Source organism: Lutra lutra, chromosome 9 (genome assembly GCF_902655055.1).
Source record: "Lutra lutra chromosome 9, mLutLut1.2, whole genome shotgun sequence".
NCBI lineage: Eukaryota > Metazoa > Chordata > Mammalia > Carnivora > Mustelidae > Lutra > Lutra lutra.
The window spans coordinates 30,310,537-30,337,092 of NC_062286.1; the positions used below are offsets into that span (position 1 = coordinate 30,310,537).

The following is a 26,556-nucleotide window of genomic DNA, read 5'->3' on the forward strand; positions in this document are numbered from 1 at the left end:
AAACAAGGCATTTCATTTTATTTCTGAAATCAGAATATGCCAGTGGGTCAAGAGCAAGGACCCTCCCTCCCAAAGTACAGAGCCTCTTTTCTCCCACCATGGGCTGCGGGTGGCCCCGGGAACTGGGCCTCTCCTCCTGCTCCCGTGCTTCGAGCCCACCAAGCCTCCACCGGCTTCACGCGCCCAGAAATACCAGTTCACAGCGGGGTAAGCTCTGGGGCTTCCAGGAGGTCCGCGCTGCGCTTCCGACCTGGCCCAGAGAGGGCGCTCCGGACAGCCTCACAGACGGACGGAGCGGCAGCCGGCTGCGCCTGCGCCTCGGGGATGGAGCAACCACATAGAAGGCTGAGCAGGGCTACGGGGATCACCTGTGGGGAAGAGGCAGCGAGAACTGAAGTCAGAGAGAGTGAGGCCATCTGAGAAGAGTCCCGGAAGAGCCAGAGCATTCGGTGTGGGAGTCAGAAGCCACTAGGTTGGATGCAAGCCCAGAAGGGAGGTATCAAGACCAGAGATTGTAGTGTGGTGGGTTAAGAACAGAAAGACACTTCCCCCGGACCCAAAAAACTCCTACTCATCCTTTAAAACCCAGCTCAAAGGCCCTTCCCCCTCTTTCCTGGCTCCCCTCCTAAACAGACCCCTTTTCTGCACCCCTGCAGCAGCCTTTCCACACCTCTGTGCCTCCTTGTCACCATCACAATGCCCCGAGAAACAGGGAGCTCGTTGGCAGAACATCTCTACCTTTGTTAACCCAGTGCCAAGCAAGATTCCTGAAACACTGAGTCCTGAGGACTCAGTAAATGATTGCTGAATGACTAGCTGTCGGCAGGATACCTGCTCCTTCTCGTGTGCGAGCTGGATGTGGAAGGAGATGGGAGCAGCCAGAATGTCATCCGACAGTGGCTGGGGGAAGTGGATCACCTGCAGGAGGGTCTCAATGCATCGAGCCTTGGGCTGTCCAGAGAACGGCTGTGGAAGAAGCAGTAAGGTCAGTGTCCGGCTAGAAGGCAAGGGGGGCGGGGGAAGAGAGTGGAGGAGGAGAAAGTAGTGGGAGAGTGGCAGGCAGGCGCTGGGGATCCTGAAGACTGGCGGCAGAGGCTGCAGAGAAGTGGTCCCCATAGGTGATCCCAAACTCACAATCCCCAGGTGTGAAGAAAAAGGGTTAGTGGTGGGCTTTGATTGGCTGGGTTAAACTGGAGGATTAATGGCAAACTGGTCACACTTTCAGCGGTGTGCCTCCAACCCCATAGGCGGGTCATCTTAAACTGAACTCACTCTTCCGGTTTCCTCCTTAACCCTATCCTTCTTTTATACCCTGCCAAGGTGGCTCGTTGGCAAAGATCTTCCTTTTTGTCACCCTCCCCTCTCCTCCGCCTAGCTCAGCACTGCCCAAGAGTAATATAATGCGAGCCACGAATGTAATTTAGGATTTTCTAGTACTGCATTCAAAAAGAAACATGTGGAATGCAAAAGAAACAGAAAATTAATTTTAATCATGTTTTATCTCACCCAGTATATCTAAAATATTATTTCAACATGTAAATAATATTAAAAATAACCAGTAGGATATTCTACAATATTTTTGTATCATGTCTTTGAAATCCAGTGTCTAGTTTATAATCCCAGCTCATCTCAGTTCAGGTACTGAATTTCGATGTAAACGTAAAATGTAGTTCTACCAAAACAATGAAGTCGCATTTAATGAAGAAAATTACCCTGCTTCAGTTTTTTTTTTTTTTAAGATTTTATTTATTTATTTGACAGAGAGAAATCACAAGTAAGCAGAGAGGCAGGCAGAGAGAGAGGGGGAAGCAGGCTCCCCGCTGAGCAGAAAGCCCGATGTGGGGCTCGAACCCAGGACCTGGGATCATGACCTGAGCCGAAGGCAGCGGCTTAACCCACTGAGCCACCCAGGCGCCCCCCTGCTTCAGTTTTTAAGCAAAACTTCAAGTTCAGCTCCTCGGACACACTAGCCACATTTCAAGGGCTCAGTAGCCACATATGGGTGGTTGCTGCCATTTTGGATGGCTCGAGTCTAGCTATGTTTGGCAAGCTCAAATTCTGGTCCAGGTTTCAGTCTCCCACGTAATCCTCAGGCCACTCTGTGATGGCGAGGCCTGGATCAGACATATCTCTGATTCCCCCTACCCACCCCAACCCCAGGATCTTAAAGAGCATAATGCACTTTTCTTTTTCTCGTTGGTTGGTTCTATTGATTTGAGAAGGTTTTAGGGACCTGGTGGGTCCTCACTAAAGCTCTTTGATTGATTCCCTTTACACAGGGTTGTCAGATTTAGCAAATAAAAATACAGGATACACAGGAATAAGAATTTCAAATGAATAATGAAAATAATACTATAAGTATGCCTCAAATATTGTATGAAATACACTTATATACCCCCAAAAATCCTTTATCTGAAATTCAAATTTGTCCTGGATTTCTATTTGCTAAATGTAGCAACCCTCCTTTCATGACCAGCTGTTGTGTTATGTGCTCAGCAACCATTCCTCCTCCTCCTAGTACAAGCACCTTGAACTTCCTCCAGAAAAATATTGTTCCTCCGTTCTCAGGTCAGGCTGTTTGACTGAGACTCACTTCCCACCCTTTCCTCCAGTGCCATCCCACAGGGAGAGCACATGAGCCAGGCCTGGGCAGAGGGCTGCTTTCCCCTGGAGAACAGTGACCAGCTCAGGGATGACATGTGACCCAAGACAAGCCACCAAGAGCCCTTCCTCCCAGGCATGCATGGGAATCACAGGCACAGATAAACTCTCCTTCCATCCGGGTTGCTAAATTGGGAGGATGCAGGGCCGGCACTGCTGGGACCCAGTTTGCCACCTGTTGTCAAAACGCTGCCTGAGAAGGAGAGCAACACAGAAGAAAGTTCAAGGCTGACATTCTCTGGAGTACATTGTTTAGAGTGCTGGGATCTGGCTATCCTGGGACCCCAGTTACGTGAACCAGTCATGTGCCTTGTTTAGCTTAAAGCAGAATGAACTGGGTGTCTGTCCCATACTTGTAACCGAAAGACCTGTCTGATAGTTATAATCTCACAGGCACGCCCCAAGCACGCACATGCGTTCCCTAGAGGAGAGGATGAGCCCAATAAGACAACAGCAGGAGGAAAGTCAGCCCTTAGCCCCACCCGCGTCCATAGCTCCGTGGCAGCCCAGGCAGGAGGCCAGGCCCCAGCCAGCCACGTCCCATCGCTGCCTACCTGCAGCACGGCCAGCGCCCTCCAGAAGAGCTTGGAGTTGCAAATGCGCAGGTCTAACATGTGGTTTTGGAGGATCTTCCCAAGAAGCACATGGGCCCCCTGTACTCACGGTATTCAGCACCCACTTGGCGTTTAGCTCATGCTGGAATTTCTAAACAGGGCACACACACATGGGGGTTTGAGAAATGAGAGGATGGGAGAGCAACAGGGTGCATAGGGCCCTATTGTCAGACAGGAATCCAGGGATCAAAAATCAGGGACCTAAATACAGATGGAATTTGTTTGACCAGCCCCGAGTTTAGATGTTAGGACGGTAGTTGTAAACCAGGACTGTCCCCGGCAAAACTGCTGGCGTCACACATTTGTGGTTTTGACCCCCCAGGACACACATCTCTTCTCTGAGTTCTTGCACAGAAGGGTTTTGCACTTATCAGAACATTCCTTTTGCCCCCCAGGTGCCTGGCTGGGGAGGAGTGAAGGTCCCAGGATTCATTCCACTAAACCAAAGGCTCCTGGAGCAGAGGTGGTGTCATACTCTGCTCCAGAGCCCCAACCTTTTTGATAATGGCTGATACATGGTTATTGATCAATACACATTTGTTGAAAATTAGTTCAATTTAACCCCTATAACAACCTAACGAATTAGGCTTTTTTATCCCCATTTCTACCTCTGTGGAAACTAGAGGTCAAAAGTAAAGTAACTTGAGGGGCACCTGGGTGGCTCAGTCGGGTAAGCCGACTCTTGAGTTTGGCTCAGGGCACGATCTCAGGGTCAGGAGATCAAGCCCTGCATTCGGAGTCCACAAGCCCTCCCACTGCTTGTACTCTCTCCTTCTCTCTCAAATAAATAAATAAATCTTAAAAAATAAAAAGAAGTAACTTGAGGGGTGCCTGAGTGGCTCATTCGTTAAGCGTCTGCCTTCATTTCAGCTCAGGTCATGATCCCAGGGTCCCGGGATCAAGCCCTGCATCCGGCTCCCTGCTCCGCGGGAAGCCTGCTTCTCCCTCTCCCACTCCCCTGTTGTGTTCCCTCTCTCGCTGTGTCTCTCTCTGTCAAACAAATAAATAAAATCTTAAAAAAAAAAAAAAAAAGAAACCACTTGAATAAGTTTATATGATAGTGACATGTAGAATCAGGACCTAAATCCAGGTCTTCTGATCTGTGATGAAGGCATTTCCTACATGGCCACAATCATCTCCTTGGGGGAATAAGATAACGTATATGAAAGCACACGAATACTAAAACACTGTGCAAACACACAGTACTGTGAGTGAAAGCCCACCTGTCCTTGGCCCTCATCTCTTGCCCTTGTATAACCTTCTATTACTGCACTTTGCATCTATTCGTGTAACAAGAGTCCAGAAAACGAATTGAGGGGATTCATTACTGGGTCCTTGCTGGGCTAGGGAACAAGCTACCACTTGTTCCAATGCCTCCTTATGCTGGCATTCTAGAAGGAGCAGGTCACACACACCCCTTGCAGAGGGTATATTGAAAATACTTAACAAGCGATTGACAAGGACGTGAGTACTGAATAGGAACATTTGCAAGGATGTGGATGGAGCCAGAGACTATGAGGATAAGTGAACTAAGTCAGTCTGAGAAAGAGGAACACCATAGGATTTCACTTGTGTGTGGAACTTAAGAAATAAAACAAACAAAGGGGAAAATGAGAGAGAGAGAGAGAGACAGAGAGAGAGGCAAACCAGGAAACAGACTGTTAGCTACAGAGCAACGGTTAGCAGAGCGGAGGCAGGTGGGGGCGGGGCGGGTGGAGCAGGTGATGGGGATTAAGGAGTGCGCGTGTGATGGGCACCGGGTGTTGTATGGAAGTGTTGAATCATGATACTATACACCTGAAACTAACCTTACACTGTATGTTAACTAACAGGAATTTAGATTAAAACTGGAAAAAAAAAAAAAAACCAAGAAAAAGATATTGTGGCTCATTTGGTAAAAAAAAAAAAAAAAAAAGTGCACGCAGAAATCCGACCAATCGGAATGAAGCTAGCTAGTATGCAGTACACAGACTGCCCTGTGGGAAAGAGATCGGTCAAATCTGGGTTATATCATTTATGTCACTGACCATCAAATAACCATTTGTACCATGAACTATCATTAACACAAAAATATTTTCAAGTGTACATAATCTGAATCCAGACACATTCATTTTAAAGTCCATATAGAAAAAAGGCAGCAGCTGTACCTAGAAAAATCCTTAAAAAGAAGAGTGAGAGAAGCATTAACCTTTCAAATAGCCCACCATAAGCCTCTATATTTAAACTGAATGGCACCATCACATTGATAGACACACTGGTAGAACAGAACAGAAAGTCCAGAAATAAACCAGTGCACATGGGAACTAAGTATCTGATAGAAGTTGCATCTCAAATCACTCAGGAAAAGATGAATTTTAAAAATGTATTGAGATGGGGCGCCTGGGTGGCTCAGTGGGTTAAGCCGCTGCCTTCGGCTCAGGTCATGATCTCAGGGTCCTGGGATCGAGTCCCACATCGGGCTCTCTGCTCAGCAAGAAGCCTGCTTCCCTCTCTCTCTCTCTCTCTGCCTTCCTCTCCGTCTACTTGTGATCTCTCTCTGTCAAATAAATAAATAAAATCTTTAAAAAAAATGTATTGAGATGGGGCATTTGGGGGGCTCAAATGGATAACGTCTGCCTTCAGCTCAGGTCGTGATCTCGGGGTCCAGGTATGGAGCTCCGCATGGGGCTCCCTGCTCAACGGGGAGCCCGCTTCTGCCCCTCCCCCAGCTCCTTCTCTCTCTCTCTCTCTCTCTCTCTCTCTCTAAAATAAATTATATATATACGGAGAGAGACAATCAGATAGTCACATAGAAAAAAATTAAATTGGGTTCATACCTTAACCCATAGAGAAGAATAAACTAATGAATTGCAGGTCTAAGTGTTTAAAAAAAACAAAAAAGAAGGAAAGGAAGAAAGAAACCATTTTTACTAGAGGAAACATGTACTAGAAGAAAACACAGGTGGAACCCTTTACAACCTGGGGGTAGCAGAGAGCTTTTTGTGCCTCACGGTCCAGATTCAACAAAAAATGGATTAATAAGTTCTACCCCAGTAGAATTAAAACAAAGACATTTGCATGGTTAAAGCCCAAATGAAATATTTACAATGCATATCAGAAAGAAGGAACTTATGCCCCTGATTTATAAAGTACTAAAAATCAGGGGCTCAGTCCGTTAAGCCTCTGCCTTCAGCTCAGGTCATGATCAAGGCCAGCATCGAGGTCATTGCTTAGCGGGGAGCCTGCTTCTCTCTCTCTCCCTCTTCATGTCACTCCCCCTGCTTGTGCTCGCTCACTCTCTCTCTCAAATAAATATATTTTTAAATAGAAATAAAGTACTAAAAATCAAGGGAGCATCCAGACCCCAATACCATTAGAAAATGAGTGTATTTCATGTATTTTCATGAATACACAGTTCACCAAGAACAGATTTACTAAAGGCCTTTAAGCATGTGAAAAGATGCTCAACCAAACACATAATAAGTAAAATAGAAATGAAAATCTGGTAGATGAGAAATTCTATTTCTCATCTACCAGATTTGCAAAAATTCAAAAGCTTTTGAATGCTTTTAAAGAGGCCATGGGGAAGGGGCGCCTCGGTGGCTCAGCTGCTGAAGCATCCAACTCTTGGTTTTGGCTCAGGTCCTGCTCTCAGGGTCATGGGATTGAGCCCCATGCTGGGCTCCACACTCAGTGCGGAGTCCGCATAAGACTCTCTCCTTCCACCCTCCCCTCCCTCAAATAAATAAATCTTTTTTTAAAAAAGGAACTATAGGATACGGGCATTCTCCTATATTGCTGGTACAAGAAGCAAAATAGAACAATCCTTCTGAGGGGAAATGCTGCCGTATCTAATGGAATTACGTATGTATTTGTCTTTTCATCCAGCTCTTGTTCTTCTAGGAATTTATGCAAAGATACACTTCTACATTACAGAAACACATGCATGTTCATTAAATCATTATTGGTAATAGCAAAACGCCGGAGACAACCAAATGCCTTACATCAGAGACTGCCCCAATCATTCTTGCACATGTACAATCTACACACAAATGTAAAAAATAATGAGGAAGGGTTTTATAAACCCAAGTGGAGTTATTTTCAGGATATCTCATTAAAACACAAAAGAGTATACATAGCACAGTGTCTCTTGTAAAAGAAAAAATTGCAAAGTACAAACAAATATGCTTTTTTTGCAAAAAGAAACATAGGAAGGCAAGTCAGTAACTAATGAAATTGTTTGCCTGCAGGGATGAGTGGAAGGAAGAGTGAAGGGGATGGGACATCTCCTTATTATACAGTTTGACTTTAAACCACGTTATGTTTTACATATTCAAAAGATGAAGTGATATCGAAAACAAAAAAACTCAGGGACACCTGGGTGGCTCAGTTGGTTAAGTGTCTGCCTTTGGCTCAGGTCATGATCCCAAGACCCCAGGATGGAGTCCTGCAATTGGGTTCCCTGCTGAGCAGGGAGCCTGCTTATCCCTCTGCCTACCGCTCCCCCTGCTTGTGCTCTTCCTGTCTCTCTCTCTGACAAATAAATAAATAAAATCCTAAAAAAAAAAACCAAACCCTCTAAAATTAAAAAAAATAATAATAAAGGAAATGAAACTCACTATATATCATATTGATAACATAACTACAGAGAGAGGAAAACATTTAATCCTAGTGACTTTTTTTTAAAGATTTTATTTATTTATTTGACAGAGAGATCACAAGTAGGCAGGGAGGCAGGCAGAGAGAGAAAGGGGCAGCAGGCTCCCTGCTGAGCAGAGAGCCCGGATTCAGGGCTCGATCCCAGAGCCCTGGGATCATGACCCAAGCTGAAGGCAGAGGCTTTAACCCACTAAGCCACCCAGGCACCCTAATCCTAGCAACTTTTGAACACTTTATGTGTCTTTTGTGGAATATGGTCAGAAAACAAAAAGAACTGCAAAGAAATCTTTACTGTTTCTTGGTAAGTTTGTTGATGGTAGTGGTATCAGGGTAGCAATTTCAAAATGGTTATTTATTGTAGGACTAAGGAAATGGACAAATAAATTGACGATGTTGGGAATCAACGTTCTCATTAAGGGAAAACAGGTAGGAGAACATATATAAATTAATAAATATGTATGTATGTATATATACATATATATATATCTACTTATGTGAAAAAAACATATACAGTTGACCCTTGGACAACAAAGGTTTGAACTACACAGGTCCACTTATATGCAGATTTTTTTCAAAAATACAGGGTGGTGTACTATAAATGAATTTTCTGTATGGTTTTCTTTTCTTTTCTTTTCTTTTTAGGTTTTATTTATTTATTTGACAGAGAGAGACACAGCAAGAGAGGGAACACAGCAGGGAGAGTAGGAGAGGGAGAAGCAGGCTTCCCGCAGAGCAGGGAGCCAATGCGGAGCTTGATCCCAGGACCCCGGGATCATGACCTGAGCAGAAGACAGACGCTTGACAAATGAACCACCCAGGCACCCCTCTGTATTATTTTCTTAACATTTTCTTTTCTCTAGCTTATTTTATTGTAAGGATACAGCATATAATATATAACTTTAAAAATATGTGTTGAGTGTTTATGTTATTGGGAAGGCTTCTGGTCTAGAGTACGCTATTAGTTAAGTCTGGGGGAGTCAAACGTTATACAGGATTTTCAACCGTGGGGGTTGCCAATGCTTCTAACCCCCATGTTGTTCAAGATAACTGTATTTCCTTGTTCATTCGTTCTTTCTTTCTTTCCTTCTTTTCTGAGACAGAGGAGAAAGAGCGCACGCGCGCATATGCAAGCAGGGAGAGGGACAGAGGGAGAGAGAGGATCTCAAGCAGACTCCACGCTGAGCTTGGAACCAGATGTGGGGCTCAATCTCATGACCCTGAGGTCATAACCTGAACCAAAATCAAGAGTCCAACATTTAACCGACTGTGCCACCCAGGTGTCCCTGTATTTCTTTGTTCTTTCTACCAAAGAATTTTGCTTAGAGGCAAAGTCAGCAGTAGCAGTGAGCATACCTAGCACCTAGGTTTCTAAATATGGCAGCCCCCACTTACCCCTGGGGATAAGTTCCAGAGCCCCTGTAGATGTCTGCTACTGCAAACAGTATGGAGCCATACACATACCATTTTTTCCTATACATACATTCCAACGATAAAGATTAGTTCATGCATTAGGCACAGTAAGAGATGAATACCACCAATAACATAATAGAACAATTATAACAGCATACTATGATAAAAGTTATGTGGGTCTCTCTCACAAAATATCTTATTGTACTGTATTCATCCTTCGCCTTCTGGTGACGATATGAGATGACAAAATGGCTGCTCCATGACGTGGAGGGACGGGTATGACGTAAGCATGGTGACATAGGGTTAGACTACTACCGACCCTTTGGCAATCTGTAAGGGGGTGATCTGCTTCTGGACTACCAGTAGATTAGGGTAAATGAAGCTGTGGAAAGGACAACCGTGAGAAGGCAGGACTGCTGTACCGATCCCCAAGGACAACCACCAGCACTCCTTGAAAATTACGGATTCCAGCTAGGACTGGAACTAGGAAAGTACAAGGTGAAACTGGGACAACATTTCTGTTCTCCTACATAGATGTCTGGAGACACTAGTGTACAGACACACATCTATACACACACACACACACACACACACACACACACACACACACACACACGTAAGTAATAATTAACAGAGTTAGAAACTGAAGTGGAGTGGTTTCTAAGATATCTTGTTAAGAAAAAACGCAAGGCACAAAAGACTATCATACGCTACTCTTCTGCATTAGAGAAAAGGTGCTTTTTTTTCTTTTTCTAAAAAGAAATACAGCAAAGAGTGTTCCAACATTAATGTGACTATGTCACAACGACAAAGGGGCCAGCTGGAATAAGCTCACATTTTGAGTATTAAAATCAGTAACGACAAGAATGGGTTAAAACACATTTAACAACAAAAAATTCATGACTCCAAACTGAGTCTAAATAAATGTAGATGGTGTGGGGAGAGAAGGGAGAGATTTTCTTTACAGAAGAATCCCAACTAGTAAATGTAGACAGAAAGATAGAAAAATCACCATTTAAAAACCACCATAGTTATAAATTGATTCGACCAAGAATGATCTGTGGATGCTAAAACCATTGGGTGAAAGATCACTAAAGAACAGGATGCAAAGAAATCTGACACAACCAGGGTGCCTGGGTGGCTCAGTTGGTTAAGCTTCTGCCTTCAGCTCGGGTCATGATCTTGGGCTCCTGCGATGGACTCCCTGCTCAGTGGGGAGTCTGTTTGCCCCCTCCCGCTGCCCCTCCCCTGCCACTCGTATTCTCTCTCTGCCTCTCTCAAATAAATAAATAAAAGCTTAAAAAAGAAAAAGAAAATAAATCTGACACTACTTTGAGTAAGTGATAAAACATAACATCACCAGTAAAGGAATAAACTGACATCAGGCATCTCCCGATGTGATACACTCATCTATGAGCCTCATCTCTGAGGCACTCCTGCCAAAACACTTCACTTGAATATAATGAAGAAACAATTGGGCAAATCCAAGGTGAAGCACATTCTGGAAAATAATTGGTCAGACTCCTGTACTATCAATGTCATAAAAGACACAGAAAACAGCTAAAGAATTAATCTAGATTAAAGAAAACTAAGGAGACCTAATAACAAAGTGCAATGTGTTATTTCTGATTGGATCCTGGACCTGGAAATAAAAATAATGCAGAGATAATTGGGGAAATTTGAACGCAGTCTGCATATTCAATAATCGTACTCACGGTCCTTTTTCCTGAGTGTGAAAATTATATTGTGATTATGTAGACAAATGTCCTTGTTCTTAGGGGACACAGTAATTTATGTCAAATGTCATCTTATCTCTAAGTATCTTTCAAATAATTCAAAGGAAAAGACGGATGAAGCAGATGTGGCAAAATGTTAAATATTGGTGAATTTAGGGGCTCCTGGGTGGCTCAGTCAGTTGGGCATCTGCCTTCAGCCCAGGTCTCAATCCTGGGATCCCGGGAGCAAGCCCCATGTCAGGTACGCTGCTCAGTGGGAAGCCTGCTTCTCCTTCCTCTCCCTCTGCCTGCCACTACCCCTGCTTATGTGCTGTTTTTCTCTGTAAAATACATAAATAAAATCTTAAAAAAAAAAGATTGGGGAATCTTGGGAGAATTGTATGGGTGTTCACTGTTGTGGCGATTTTTCTGTAGGTGGAAAAGTTTTCAAAATAAAAGTGTGGGAGGAGTTTACATCAACGATATTTCTGCAACTAGTTTACTAATGGAAGCCTCTTTATTTCAAACAATCGCAATATATTTGGAAAGATACAAACCAGAACCAAGCAAAAGACAGAAGCTATACACACCACCAAAAAAAGACTGATTGATGTGACCATGTAAAAATGTAAAGAAAACAACTCTCCATCTACAATGGAAAAATAAAAAATAGTCATAAACTAGAGGAAAACATAGAACAGGAATTTAAAAAAGGCTACTGTCCTTGCTATATACACTCCCTCTTATAAATTAGTAAGAAAAAATTAAATATGCCCAAAAGAATGGATGCATGTGCCCAGAAGGCATGAAGAAGTAACACAATAAAGAAAAAAAAATAATAGCCAATATATATCTTTAAGCGGCCAATCTCCATAGTCATCAAAGGAATTTGAATTATTAGGGCCCCCCCCCCCCGGGGGGGGTGGCTCGGTTACCTTAGTGTCTGACTTCAGCTCAGGTCATGACCTCAGGTCCTGGGATCCAGCCCTGCCTTGGGCTCTGCCCTCGGCAGGGAGTCCGCTTCTCCCTCTGCCCTTCTTCCCCTCCCCCTATTCATTCTCTCTCTCAAATAAATAAATAAAATCTTTTAGAAAATGATGATATGGATATATTTGTACAGAAAGGTGTTCATAATTTTCAGTGAAGAGAAGCGAGTTAAAAACAGCATGGCGAAGGGGCACCTGGGTGGCTCAGTGGGTTAAGGCCTCTGCCTTCGGCTCAGGTCATGGTCCCAGTGTCTTGGGATCAAGCCCCACATCGGGCTCTGTGCTCTGCGGGGAGCCTGCTTCCCCCTCTCTCTCTATCTGTCTGCCTCTCTGCCTACTTGTGATCTCTGTCTGTCAAATAAATAAATAAAATCTTAAAAAAAAAAACAACAACAGCATGGCGAAGATGGTCCTATTTTTGTATAAATATATTTACATACGTACATATGCATAAAAAAGCCTAAAGGGACATTCTCCAAAATTTGTCTAAAGTGGTTTTTTTGGAAGAAGGTTGTTTTTTTTTTTAAACAGATTTTATTTATTTATTTGACAGAGAGATCACAAGTAGGCAGGGAGGCAGGCAGAGAGAGAGAGGAGGAAGCAGGCTCCCTGTGGAGCAGAGAGCCGGATATGGGACTTGATCCCAGGACCCTGAGATCATGACCCGAGCCAAAGGCAGAGGCTTTAACCCACTCAGCCACCCAGGCGCCCCATTCTAAGGATATGTTATAAAAATGGGAAACTGGTGTTTTGTTTTCAATAACATTAAAGAAAAAAGCATTTGTATCTGAGATTTATTCTTTTCCTTGGCACAGTCAAGGTCGAATTTAAGGAATATAAGGGATCCCTTAGATCCTCTAGTCTCCTGAGAACACTGGGCTCAGTGAGCCCACTGAGACATCCAGGAGCCCCTCGAAGAAGGTTATTATGAATGCTTTTCTCCTTTTGATTTCTGTATTTTCCAAAGTGTTTACAATAAAAATATTGCTACTATAATTATAATTTTCTTTAAAAACACAGATCTTTTTCAAAAGATCACAGGTTAACATTCCCTACTATATCCCCTATCCCTGGAATAGGACTTGGCACGTGATAGGTGCATAATGAATGAATGAGTAAAAGAATCTGGCTCAATTCATGGATATGGTTGAAATTTATACTGTAAAGTGAAATAAACCATGGACTTAGAGTCACAAGGCCAGGGTTCGAGTCCTGACTCCTGCTTTAGCCACGTGGCTATGATTACAATGCCTTAATCTCTTAGTTTCAGCTTCCTTATCTGAGATGGGGGGAAAAACTACCTCTCTTAGGAACCTGTTATGAGAAATGATATTATAAATGAAATAGTTTGTAAAGTACAGAGTCCTACGTGTGTATTAGGTATGATGACGGCACAGTGGAACCTGGAAGAGGTATCTCACATCAAGGAGGGTTCTAGACAACGTGGGTTCCATCGGAGAAGACTTCTTAGAAGATGTGAGATGTCAAAGGAGACAACGAATGTAGAAAGTATGCCACAAAAGTAGAGCTGTGACCCATGAACACCATTTGGAAGGGAAGACAAAGGTACGCACTGGAAGGAGCATGGACCCCCCGGCTCCGGGGGAAGGGCTTCCTGTGAGTGCTGAGTGCAGGTAAGAAAGCACGGCAGCTGTTCAGCCAAGTCAGGAAGCTTCCTGGAGGAGGTGATCTGAATAATGGGTGAGACCACATGTCTCCAGCGCAACCTTTCAGGGCCCTGGTTGTGCCCTGTGGATGGTGGGCAGGTGTCAGGTGAGAAAACGGAGGAACCACAGATGCAAAACTGCCTTCTTTCTTGGGCCACAGAGCACAGGTGAACTAACACTCAGATGTCCCAATGCCCTCTCCAGACCAAACTGCAAAGTGTACCCAAATTGATAATTACTTCTATGATAATTGTCAGTGCTTGTACTGATAATGCCTTGCTAAAGCATTATCAGTGCTTCAGCAGTGAGATTATAATTAGTAAAATTATAATTACAAATATTATAATAAAGTATAATTAGTGAAATTATAATTTCATTATATTACAGACAATATCAGTAATTCAGCATATTCTGTCTGCAGAATGTCTGTCTGCAGCATACACTGTCTGCAGTGAATTCAGCATAGTGAACTTGCAAGGATATACCTTAAAGACTTCTGTATAGTGAGGATGACTATAACATCAACAATGAACCTGAAACGAGGGACAAATGAGTGTCTGTCAGGTGACTGGTGGCCTGGCCTGTCTTTTTCACATATTCCTGGAGAGAACTGAGCCATTGCCTTGGAAACACTGACCAGTGACCCGGTAACACAAGAACTTGCCCAGCTGTTATTCTGGAAGTCCAGCAAAGCTTTCCACCCTCCAGCCTTGACGGCTTTTTTTTTTTTTTTTTTTTTTTTAGATTTTATTTATTTATTTACCAGACAGAGATCACAAGTAGGTAGGGGTCGGGGGGAACAGGCTCTCTGCTGAGGAGAGAGCCAGATACAGAACTCGATCCCAGGACCCTAAGATCATGACCTGAGCCAAAGGCAGAGGCTTAACCCACGGAGCCACCCAGGTGCCCCAGCCTTGAGTTTTCTAATTTCTGGAACCCTTCCCTCTCTTCGTCCCTCAGCACAGATAATACCCTCTCATTCCCCATACCTGGATGAAGTTCCCTTCGTATTCAAAGGAAAGCAGTGGCCACGTGATGCTGATGATGGAGGGGAAGAGCTTCTTTAGAGGGGTCTGGAGAAAGAGAGAGAGAATGGAGCCAGAGCAACATCCTCAGGAAGACCTTGCTGTAATTGCCACCCCAGGTTCCGTCCCCAAGGCTGGACCCTCACCAGCAGGGTCTGCCCCACGGTGCTATGCGCCAGAGCCTGGATGTTGGCAGTCTTCTCCTTCACCTGCTCCACCAGGGCCTGCACCTCCGTGAGGTTGTCTAGGAGAGGGGAAGGGCACCAGAGATGAAAGCTGTTCTTCCTGTTCCCTGCGGTCCAGTCAGGACACGCGCCCCTCTCCCTCCCTCGGAGCAGGTGCTTTAAGACCCAGAAAAATGACAGTTCCCCTGAGTCACTCCCCTGCCTCCGTCTGCTCACCCCACCACTCCTGCCTCTCACCATCCAGGGCAAAAATGAAGACCACAGTGTCGATTTCTGTTAGGGATGGCAAGATGGAAGTCAGGGAGTCCTCTTGGGAGAAGGAGAACTGGGGACCCTGGGCACGAGAGGAAATGCCTATTCAAATAGGACAGTCTGGACATCGAATGAGGAACCCCCATGGGCTGGGGATGAGGGGAGGAAATCGGTTTGCATTCAGGAGGAGCCAGGAAGAAAGTCTGGACTGGGATCCCACGGGCACCAAAGGTGTGGATACACTCCACTCCATCCATGATGGCAGTGATGCCCGGGTCTGCCAGACAACCAGGTACACCCGGCCTTTTTTCTCCAGGCTGAGCACCGGCCAGAGGTCAGGACAAGAGAGGAGATATCGCAGTGAAAAAATATCAGGGATCAGAGAAAGATGCACACGGCCAAGCACAGGTGTAAACCAACAGAAAGGTTACCGCGCCCCTCCACCATGCAGACCTGCTCCCCTCACCGTGTTAAGGAGTCCTGTAGAGTCTCCGCTGTTCTCAGGACAGTCCCCCATCCACGCCACCTCCCCACTCCTAACACGTTTCCACACACCTGGTGCTGGCTTGCTTCGTCAGGGCAGCGATCTTCGGGCTTTGACTCTACATCACCTGATGAGCCCGCTCAAATGTCCGCAGGATTTCCAGAAGGCACCTGGGAGAAAGGCCACCAGCTCCCGGGGTGGGCCCAGGGCCCCCTCTAGATAACATGGGTACCCACCCTTGCCCAGGGGAAGGCACAATTCCCTGAAAACTTAGTTCTGCTGGTCCCTAGTGGAGGCAGAACGCATGACAGAGGACAGAAAGGGCTTCAATGAGCAGAACACAAAGATACAACAGAGGCCGAAGGACATGAAGAGAGCGGTGAGAGGAGGATGGGATCGGAGTGGACGAGGAGGTAAGTGGGGATTCTGGGAGCCAGGCCAGAGACACAGGCCCCCAGCAGAACGAGTTCTTCCTGCATGACCTGGACCATCCCCAAGCCAAAGACTCGCTGAAACTAGGTGAGCTCTCGTGTCCCAGGTGGGCACAGAGATCAGTGGGACCTGAGGAGCCCAGGGTCCACTGGAAACAAGTGAGACTTTGTGTGCTAAGAAACCGAGGCCAGCTCTTTACCCATGGCCCAGGGTGCGTTGGGGGTGGTGGTACTGGGCCTCCATCTTGCTGCCATTAACCCGTCTGTCTCTGCATCTGCACTTGCCATCCCCCAGCCCGTACCGACCCCCTCCCTGCCTGACTCTGATTTCGCTCTCCTACCTCTAAGAGGCTGCGATGCCTCAGTCCACAGTCTTATGGGCAGCCAGTAGCAAGGTTTCCAGCAGGATCTTGGTCAAGCTTCCACCTTTCATCTGGGAGGAGCCACTGAGGCCCTCAGGCTAAGGAGGTGATGACACCCGGGAGAGGTTGGGAGAGGAAGGAGGATCCTGTTGTTCAGGAATTAGTGGCTTCTGGGCATGTGCTCTGGCTAGAGGCCCCTGGCACAGAGTCTGGTTAGTGATTCCTGGGCATGTACGCTGGTTAGAGGCCACTGGGCCTGCATTCAGCAGGACTGGGGGTGCCCAGTGCGCTATGAGGAGGGCTGGGTTGTGGGCTTCACTGAGACAAGCAGAAAGAGGGTAAGGGCCACCTCTGGTCATTTCCATGGCACATTTAGGGCTCTAAGGAGGAGGCCACAGTGACTAAGTATCCCGTTAGCAGGAAGTAAGTGTTTTTTGGAGAGGGTTTTGTTTTGATTTGTTTTCTCAAGTAGTTTCTTCCAACCCAACCCTCCACTTTTTTAATAGCAGTTTGTCAATGCAAACGTCTCATTTCAGGTTCTTTGGACAGATCAATGAAGCAGCCATTGTAATGGACTGGGATGTAACATGACACACCAAGCATAAAGAGATTATTGCAAAGAGAATGATCAAACTGGTGTCTGAGAAAGGAGATTAAAAGTAAACATCTGCAGATGGGAGGAGAGATGCGCGCCTGAGAGCTGAAAAATACGGACCTAACACGGGGCGGCTGCCTTCCCATCTCACAGAAGGAAGAGCAAGGAAAATGTCACACATGGGTCCATCCCTGGCAGAGAGGTCCAGGGCCAGGGATTGGCTCAGAGCCTTGTGAAGTCAAAGTGAGGGTTGACCACACTTGAAAGAAAGAGGAGCACAGAGGCTTGGAAGGTCCACCCAGTTTTGGAGAGGATTAGAAAGGCAGAAGAATGAAACTGCAACCCATTGTTTTAAAGCCCGCCTTTGAAATGAAAATGTAAGAGAAACAGAAAGCAATTCACCTTTCCATTCAATCCTCTCTACTCACAGATGCAAAAGAGGTTCTTCAAATGGGAAACCTGCCCTAGGTGGGTTAGCTGTTTAATAATTATGGATTTAGCAGACAGGGTCAGGAAGGGACTGGGAAAATAGGATTTGCTTTACAACATTTTAGTTGACACACTACGCCAGGAATTCAGACAAGATGTAACAAGATCGGAGGCATCCAGGAGGCTGCAAGCATTCCCTAGGTGAGGGTGGGGAGGATCCTACCCCAACAGCAGGATTGAGCACAAAAGCTTCCTGTTTCTCTTGCAGCTTCTGCATACGCTCTGCTATTTGTCGGAATGTGGAACTGCAGTCTTCTATGGGGTTGTTTCTGGGGCCCACAGAGAGAGAGACGTGGGAAGATGGTGAGAATCTAAAGGAAGGGCCTCAGATGAGAGTCGGGATCAAAGACCACATTGGGATTGGGGTCTAACGTCAACATTCTCCTAGAGATGTGCTTTGGAGCTCATAGGGGCACCGTGTCCCTGAACCCCAAGGAAAAGGGTTACTAAAATATTCAGCAATTTAATCCCACAGCAAAGCCAACACTCAAGTTTAGCTCCAGCCTGATACCAGAACTTTCTTGTGCCCCCGTCCTTGCCCGTGTCCCACTGCCATGGCCACAATACCCACAACTCTCTGTAGGAGGAGTGCCTATCATCAGAATGTCAAAACTGCCACTTTATTTTCAGTCTTAAGGTCCATCAGAAGCCCTTCTCATTCCTGAAATATATTCTGGCCATCTCCCCAAAGAGTGAACCCCTCACTACCTGAGGGAGGGACAACCACTCCTACCAAAGGAGCACAGCTACAAGGCATGAAGCGTAGCATCCAACAGTTGGCAAATAAATTAACCATGAACAAAACAATGTGCTAAGGGGACGAGAGAACATTAGGCTTGTTACCTGCTTAGGTGAAACCATGGAATCTCAAAGAACAGGGATCTTCTGTAGTTGACCTCTACTGGTCAACTCTGCTAGGGGATACCCGGCCAATGACCCACTGTGGCAGGAGCTCAGAGAGTTATCTTTGTATAAGGCCTCCCTAACCTCCCCTCATCATCCCATCTGCAAAATGTCTACCCCTTCTTTATTTTTTTTTTATTTTTTTTTTTAAAGATTTTATTTATTTATTTGACAGAGAGAAATCACAAGTAGGCAGAGAGGCAGGCAGAGAGAGAGGAGGAAGCAGGCTCCCTGCTGAGCAGAGAGCCCGATGTGGGGCTTGAACCCAGGACCTGGGATCATGACCTGAGCCGAAGGCAGCGGCTTAACCCACTGAGCCACCCAGGCGTCCCCTCTACCCCTTCTTTAACTATGTTTGTATTTTTTCATTTGTATTTCCTCGAGGGCAAGCAAATTTCACATATTGCACGCCCATTTTGTAAAAGTGTTTCCTGTCATTTGTTCTCCAACTACTTCGGAAAGTCCCTAGAGACCTAAGCAGAGCCCTGAGCCAGGGTTCATTATGCGGTTTAACACTGAGATCCCCAAACTTAGCTAGTCATCAACATCACCTGGGGAGTTTGGGTTGGTGCTTTTTTTTTGTTTGTTTTATGTTTTTTTAAACTACCCATTTCTGGATACCACGCCCACCCTGAGAGTCAGTTTCAGGAGTTCTGGAGTGGAGCCCTCAAATCTGTATTTTTAAAATGCTTCCGGGCGCCTGGGTGGCTCAGTGGGTTAAGCCGCTGCCTTCGGCTCAGGTCATGATCTCGGGGTCCTGGGATCGAGTCCCGCATCGGGCTCTCTGCTCGTCAGGGAGCCTGCTTCCCTTCCTCTCTCTCTGCCTGCCTCTCTGCCTGCTTGTGATCTCTGTCTGTCAAATAAATAAATAAAATCTTTAAAAAATAAAAAATAAAAAAAAATAAAATAAAATGCTTCCCAGGACGACTCTGAAGATCGGCCAAGTTTGGGAGCCACTGATTTAAGGAACAACTGGAAGATCTCCACGCCCACATTGTTTGAAATCCGTCATTTCACTTAGTCACAGGGCCTGAAATTAGCATCCACTGCAGCACATACATTTTTGGTGAAGGAGAGTCCTCCATTAAAAGGAGCAGGGTTAAAAGTATCTCAGACTCATTTATATCTTCACATGAATTACGCTACAAGCCTGGAATCTGGGAGTTGAGAAAAGGACCTCAGAAAGCACCCGGCCACCCCTCCCCCCAGGACCACCACTGCATGTGCAGAGCTGCTCTTGAGGAATCAACAAGCCTTCCCTGGAACATTCCCGCGACAGGAAGCCTTCAGCTTCATCAAGAAGCCCACTCCAATGGTGAAGTCAGCAGAGCTCCCCGCACCTGGCTGGGCACCAGCATCTCCAGGGATGGTCTCAAAAAATAAGGTATTTCAGGGCCTCACCCCAAAGGGACAACATCTGAGCTCTTGCACAAGGGCCTATGAATCTACTTTCTTCTTGCTTTAACACTCCTGAGGCTGAACATCCAGGGAACCACACCTGAGCACTATCGGTTTCACACACTGACCTCTGGGATCAAAGCGGCCATCTACATAGAGAATAAGGCAGAGGTGATTGGGTGGCACAGAGTTCTCAGGAAAGGAGGACAGGGTGGGGGTTTGAGTAGCCAGAGGAGGACCCAAGGAGAGCCTAGGATGACAAAGGAGAATGGTTGCTACAATAAGGGAGCTGGGCAAAGGGGAATCAGAGGCCACTCAGCACCCAGGGCTCCTTTGAAAAGATGTTTCTCTTTGGGGTACGCATCTTCCCGACCCTATTCTATCTTCTGGCCCTTGTTTTCCTTGTCTCTTCGCTTCCTGTTTTGAATGTCTGCTTTCTGGTATTTTATGTGGCCTTGTAAGCTGCCTTCAATCTTCTCCGAAACGAGACTACATCAACCCGTGGACCAAAACAACGAAACAAAAACAGAAACAAAACAAAACAAAAACCCACCAAAAACAAAAACCTCATAAGCTCAGGGACAGTCCGTATTTATTTTAATGTTCTGAGATGCGGTGAATAAGACCATAGCCACCATGCCCTCCTCTTTGTGGCTATACTGTAGAATTTGTTTTTTGATTGTTTGTTTTGTTTTTTAAAGATTTTTATTCATTTATTTGACAGACAGAGATCACAAGCAGGCAGAGAGGCAGGCAGAGAGAGGAGGGGAAGCAGGTTCTCTGCTGAGCAGAGAGCCCGATGTGGAACTTGATCCCAGGACCCTGGGATCATGACCTGAGCTGAAGGCAGAGGCTTTAACCAACGGAACCACCCAGGAGCCCCTGTACTGTAGATTTTGACAGGTTTCCTCTCAGCCTCCCCCAAGCCTAGCCAGTCACTGCCTTTCATTACTCACCTGGCCATGTTCACAGGGTTGAAACCAACCAGGACTGGCAAGAAGGTGGCTGGGTTGTCCATGTGTAGTCCATCTGGCCTGCCACAAAGGGAGCCTGATGGTAGGGGGAGAAAAAGGGCATGATGAGAGGGGAGGGGTTACTCTAGTGTTTCCTGAGGCCCAGGAGCATCAGAATCCCCCTGAGTACTTGTTAGAAATGCACAGTCCCAGGCCCAGGTAAGATCTACTGGATCTGCCTTGGAAGGGGACAGCCCCAGGCCTGGATTTTTAACAAGTTCCCCCAAGGAAATCCTCTGTATGGTAAAGTTTCAAAACTACTGAACTAAATTGTATGCTCCTTAAGGTCGGTGTCCTGCCCTCCTTGTGTGCCTCCTTCTGCATCTAGCATTGCTGGACCTGTTTCTGCTTAGTGAATTGTTAAAATTGTATACTACAGTGGTGAGAGAAAATTGGGGTCACCAAATCCACTGCTTGGAATCTTGTTAAAATGCAGATTCAGACTCAGTAGGTCTTGGTGGGGGGCAAGATTCTACATTACTAGCAAATCCTAGGAGATACTGATGTTGCTAAGCAAGGACCATGCTTAAGTAGCAAAGGACAGGTCCAGGGGTCAGCTTCTTCTGTAAAGAGCAAGAGAGTAAATATTTTGGGCTTTGGGGCCCCTATGAACTCTGTGCAATACTCAACCCTATCGTTGTAGCATGAAGTGGCCATAGATCTTATGTAAACACAAATGGCTGTGTCTCAATAAAACTTTATTTACAAAAATGTGCAGCGGCATGATTGGCCAGTGTGGTTTGCCGAACCTGGGACTAGTCCATCTACCTTGGTTGTTGAATGGACTGATACACAGGTATTCTGGAATAGGATCCTTTCCCTGTCATTCCACATTCATGCAGCTGGGTCTCAATTAGTGAGAGTAAAATCAAAATCCCTTGTGCGAACCCTTTCTGTTTTCTAGTACCCACTTTGTCAATCTATTTTCCATGCTGTTCTGCCCCCACCCCCTTCTTCCCTGTAGAATGGATCCCCCCAGGCTGTCTTCACACTCAGAGAGAGTCCCACTGAAATGCCAATGACAATCACCCTCTTCTTCCCAGCGGCCACCTACAAGAGGAAGGTGGGTGAGATAGTGCCACCAGGAGGATTCTAGGATATAAACCTATTGCATGGAGATGTCAGGGTCAGGACTGGGGAAGAGAACGGGCTTTGGCGATGGGAATTTTGTGTCCTCGTGAGAAGGAACAGACGGAGATGTCTGGTTGACTATCAGGGGAAAACACAGATCTTCTTCAGTTCTTCAATCCCGTGCAGGGCACTATCTTCTGTCCCCTCCCTAGAGGCCACCACAGAACCAGGAGGACAGACTCAAAGTCAGTGGCACTGGTTTGAAAGCAGAAGGTTATGGTATACTAGGGAAGAAAAGGGAATGCTTTAAGAGAAGGGAATGATGGGAAAGATATCTTTGAATACCTACTATTTGCTAAACACGATGATAGACGCTTTCTAGGGCTAAAAAAACTCCAATTCCTACAAGGGCCAGTCAGGTGACATGAGTATGTGAAGAGGGCCAAGGATAAGGCAATAAGAAATGATGGGGACCAAAGCAAACTGGGCACAATCTCCACCTGAAAGCCTTAAAATTCTATTTCTAGAAAACACTATTCCAGGCCAAAGAAAATATTCATGGGCCAACTTGGCTTACCTATCACCGCCTGCAATGAGGTAGGTGTAAAGAGGTTTCTGTCCTAGACCTTTCATCAGCTGGTTGAAGGAGACCTGTCATGGGGGAAGGACATGAGGTAGTGATGAAAGTGAAGGGAGCGGTTACCTTGGATTTTGACAACTAGTATGAGGATTCCCTCAGGCCAACGTTTAAGCCAGTCCTGCTTGGAATTGGGCATTTCGAAAGCTACTTGCAGATGACGGCTTGAGGTGCATGGGATGTAGAGACACGTGCAATAGACGGAGTGGGGCCCAAGTGGGTTCCAAAGATATGGGGGTTCCATGGTGAGATTTAACTTTGAAAAGAGAAGGAGCCTGGCCTCAAGAGGGCCACCTAGGAGCTTAGCTATCATGAGCTTTATGGTCCTGAGGTTACCCTGAGAAGGCAGAGGAAGGAAAATTGGGGAACAGGGTACTCACTGACATGAGAAACGCCATCCTGCCAGAGTTGCCCCCTCCACTCAGCACCACCAGCCCCCCTCAGGTTCCTGAGAAAGAAAACATTTCCTGTGTCGCCAGGGCCTAGCTCATAGCTCAGGTTGGGCGAAGCACATTCCTTCTTTGTCAGCAGCAGAAGAGCTCCTGGGGAGACTCCTTAACCCTCCTTTTACCACAAAAGGGAACAGAAAGATGCCTGGATTTGAGAACGAAATTTCAGTCTGACTCCCAACTCTGGCTTAGCTACTTACTCAAACCCTTACTCATTCCAGAAAGGACTGAGAGCAGCTTTGTCATCCACCAATCACTCAATAAAAAACAGCACTACCCAGCAATTATTAGCTGGATATATTTGGGCAAGCTACTGTGATTATCCTTTGTTTTCCTATCTGAAAAAAAAAAAAAAATGGAGACAATCACACTCATTTCTCAGGTTTTTGCAAAGGTAATGAGTGTGAAAGCACAATGTCAATTACAGAGTGTGATGTAGATAATAGTTATTATAATTACTGTTGATTAATAAGATGACAATAAAGAGGCCAGAGGGAGGACTGGGAGAAAGGAGAGTGGAGATGGAGTAAAATGAGAAGTGGAAGCCAAGAAAAGAGAAAGGGGGGGAGGGAGAGAAGTTAGGAGGGGAGAAGACAGAGAGACTGTACCTTCAGCACTTCCTGAACTTTGCCAGCCACTTGGACCATGGTAGTCAGAATTGATTCACTATACAGTCTCTGTAGGGAACAGGTGGGAATCAGAAGCCAAGAAAAGGATAGTGGATTTAGGGGAGGGGGAGGAATGATGGTGTGATGGAGGGGCTCTCAGGTCTCAAACACTAAGGACCATTGGCATGAAGTTGGCATCTTTATTTTCAGTGTCCAGGGGATGGGTCTGGGTTACCTGGTCTGTGGGCATGACTCGCCCCTCCTCCTGGAAGATCTCAGCATCACACTGTCCCAGCAATCAAACAATTTGCTCGGCATCTGCTCTGTCGAGGTCCTGGGTCAGTGGGTTTGACTTCTCTGTGATTGGCAGGGCTGCCTCATACCCAGACAACTAGAGGGAAGGGGGCACAAGGATACAGACAGGAAGCCCAGGCCTCACTCATGCCTCTTGATTTGGAGGTGGGAGTGCCAGCAGGCACAAGGTTTGGGGACACACACACACGCCATCCAAGGATTTAGCCTGAACTTGGTAATCTGGGCCTAATAGGGGAAGGTCAGGAAGGAAGATGGAAAGGAGGAGAGGGAAAACAGAAACCCAGGGTGGAGGGAAGTCCAGATGAGAAATGATTCTAGGAATCAGTGAAGAAGACCAACATGGAGAAGGGGTGGGGGATCCTCACCTCCCACTTGCCAGGCTCTGGGGTCTCAATCACGTGTTGAAACCGTTTTGTGCCCATCATGGTCGCACGCTGTGGACACCCTGTCGTGCCTGCATCTTCAGCCACACAAACCCTTCTGTCATGCTAACTCTGCTTCTAGCTGGCAGGGCCTTATCTGAGCCACAGTGATGATTAACCCAGGTACCCTGGCCTCTCTGAGCACCGCCCCCTCTGAGTATCTCTCCCCACACCCTTTCCTGATCAGTTGGCCACCAGCCCTCCGGGCACCCCAGGGAAGCTCCAGGGGTCCCTCTTTGCATGCATGCAGACTGCCCAGCCTCTGCTTTGCCCCATGAAGGGGGAAACCTGAGGTTTATTACTCTTAACCTTTGGACACAATGACCTCTTCTCTGGAGGGCCTGGAGCTCAGAAGTGCAGGGTAATACCCAGTCCCAGGACAATGAGAATCCCTGAGCAGAGTGCTCTGGGACCAGGATGCAACAGGAGGCCAGAGATCAGGGTCCTCAGGGACAGCAGAGGTCAGAGCACCTGAGCCATGGCTTGATCACATGTCCAGAACACACAGTCCTCCCTGAGCGTCTTGCTCCATTTCACTTTTTCATCTCAGAAGGAAGCTAACAGAAGCTTTGGAGCCCCAGGGGAACACACGCTGAACTGAATATTACAGGAAAAAAGTGCCACAGAAATAGAAATGCTGCAACGAGAATTAGAAACCAAAGTATCTGCCCTAAATACAACATAAGCCAACATTTATTTACACTGAACAATGCACTTTTCACATACAGTATCTCACTGGGTACATTCATACTAAGGAGACCATACTGACACCCTCGTTTTGCAGATGGTAAAGCAGAGGCTCAGAGAAGTTAGGTCATTGCTGAAGATCACACAGTTGACAGAAAGGGGACTCACACCCAGGTTGTTACTCCAGATCTCATGAAATAGTTTAAGGATTTATGTTTGTTAAACGAAGTAACCAACAGACTGGTGCAAATTAATGATAATCCCTCGCTCACACAGTGTCATAAGATTTATAAAGACATTCCCCAACATTATCTCACTGGATCCTGCCAACAGCCCTATGAGGTTCTGGACGCTCTGATTTTAGGAAACCTGACACTTAGACGACCAATTTCTCCACGCCAGGCAGGAAGAAGAGCTAAAAACCAGAGGTTGCTACTCTTTAGACTTCCGCTGCTATAAACCCAGGCTGCTGTCTTAACCGCTGGACTCCAGCTCTTCCCATGCCCAGACACCTAGGTGACGCTCAATAAATATTTGTTTAATAAATTAAAGAATGAATGAGAGTGAAGAGAATCAATATCAGATTACGAATGGGGAAGAGATTTAAAAGTTGACGCAGTCTATAAGTAGGTCTGGATGGCAGATACAGTAGAAGTCTCCTGGTTTCCATTCTGCCATCCCTTTCAACACACACGCCTTCGTTTCCTACTACCTCCTTATGCTCGACATCCTTACAGTGGTTTGTGTTTCCAGTATTACACAAGGAGAAACCTCCTTGGAGATGGAGCCTACACTGAGAGAGTAGAGTTGAGAAGTGAAGATTAAGAATCAGGTCCTTGGCTGAGCTCTGGATCAAGCCTCACCTGATCCAGACACATCCCAGACCAGTCCGCTGAAAGAAGGCCAGTGCAGTCAGTTAAGTGGCTGACTCCTGGTTTGGGCTTGGGTCATGCTCTCAGGGTCGTGGGATTGAGCCCTGTGTCAGGCTTTGTGCTAAGTGCGGAGTCTGTTTAAGATTCTGTCTCCTTCTCTGACCCCTCCTTCTGTATGCACTATCTCTCTCTCTCTCTCTCTTTTTAAAAGATTTTATTTATTCACTTGACAGACAGAGATCACAAGTAGGCAGAGAGGCAGGCAGAGAGAGAGAGGGAGAAGCAGGCTCCCCGCTGAGCAGAGAGCCTGATGTGGGGCTCAATCCCAGGACCCCAGGACTATGACCTGAGCCAAAGGCAGAGGCTTTAACCCACTGAGCCACCCAGGCGCCCCTATGCTCTCTCTCTCTCTCTCTTAAATAAATAAATAAATAAATAAATCTATAAAAAAAATAAATGAGGGGAGTGCCTGGCTGACTCAGTTGGTTGGGTGTCTGACTCTTGGTTTCAGCTCAGGTCACGATCGCATGAGTCATGAGATCTGCGGTGAGGGCCTCCCTCAGAGGGAAGTCTGCTTGAGATTCTCTCTTTCCCTCTTCCTTCGCCCCTGCCCCCCCCATGAACAAATACATCCTTTTTTTTTTTTTAAGAAACTCATTTCTATTTA

At 46.2% G+C, this 26,556-nt stretch overlaps 1 pseudogene; it reads right to left on the reverse strand.

Annotated features, from left to right (window-relative positions):
• On the reverse strand, positions 1-24,838 carry LOC125108540 (glucokinase regulatory protein-like; annotated as a pseudogene).
• Between the last annotated feature and the right edge of the window lie 1,718 nt (positions 24,839-26,556).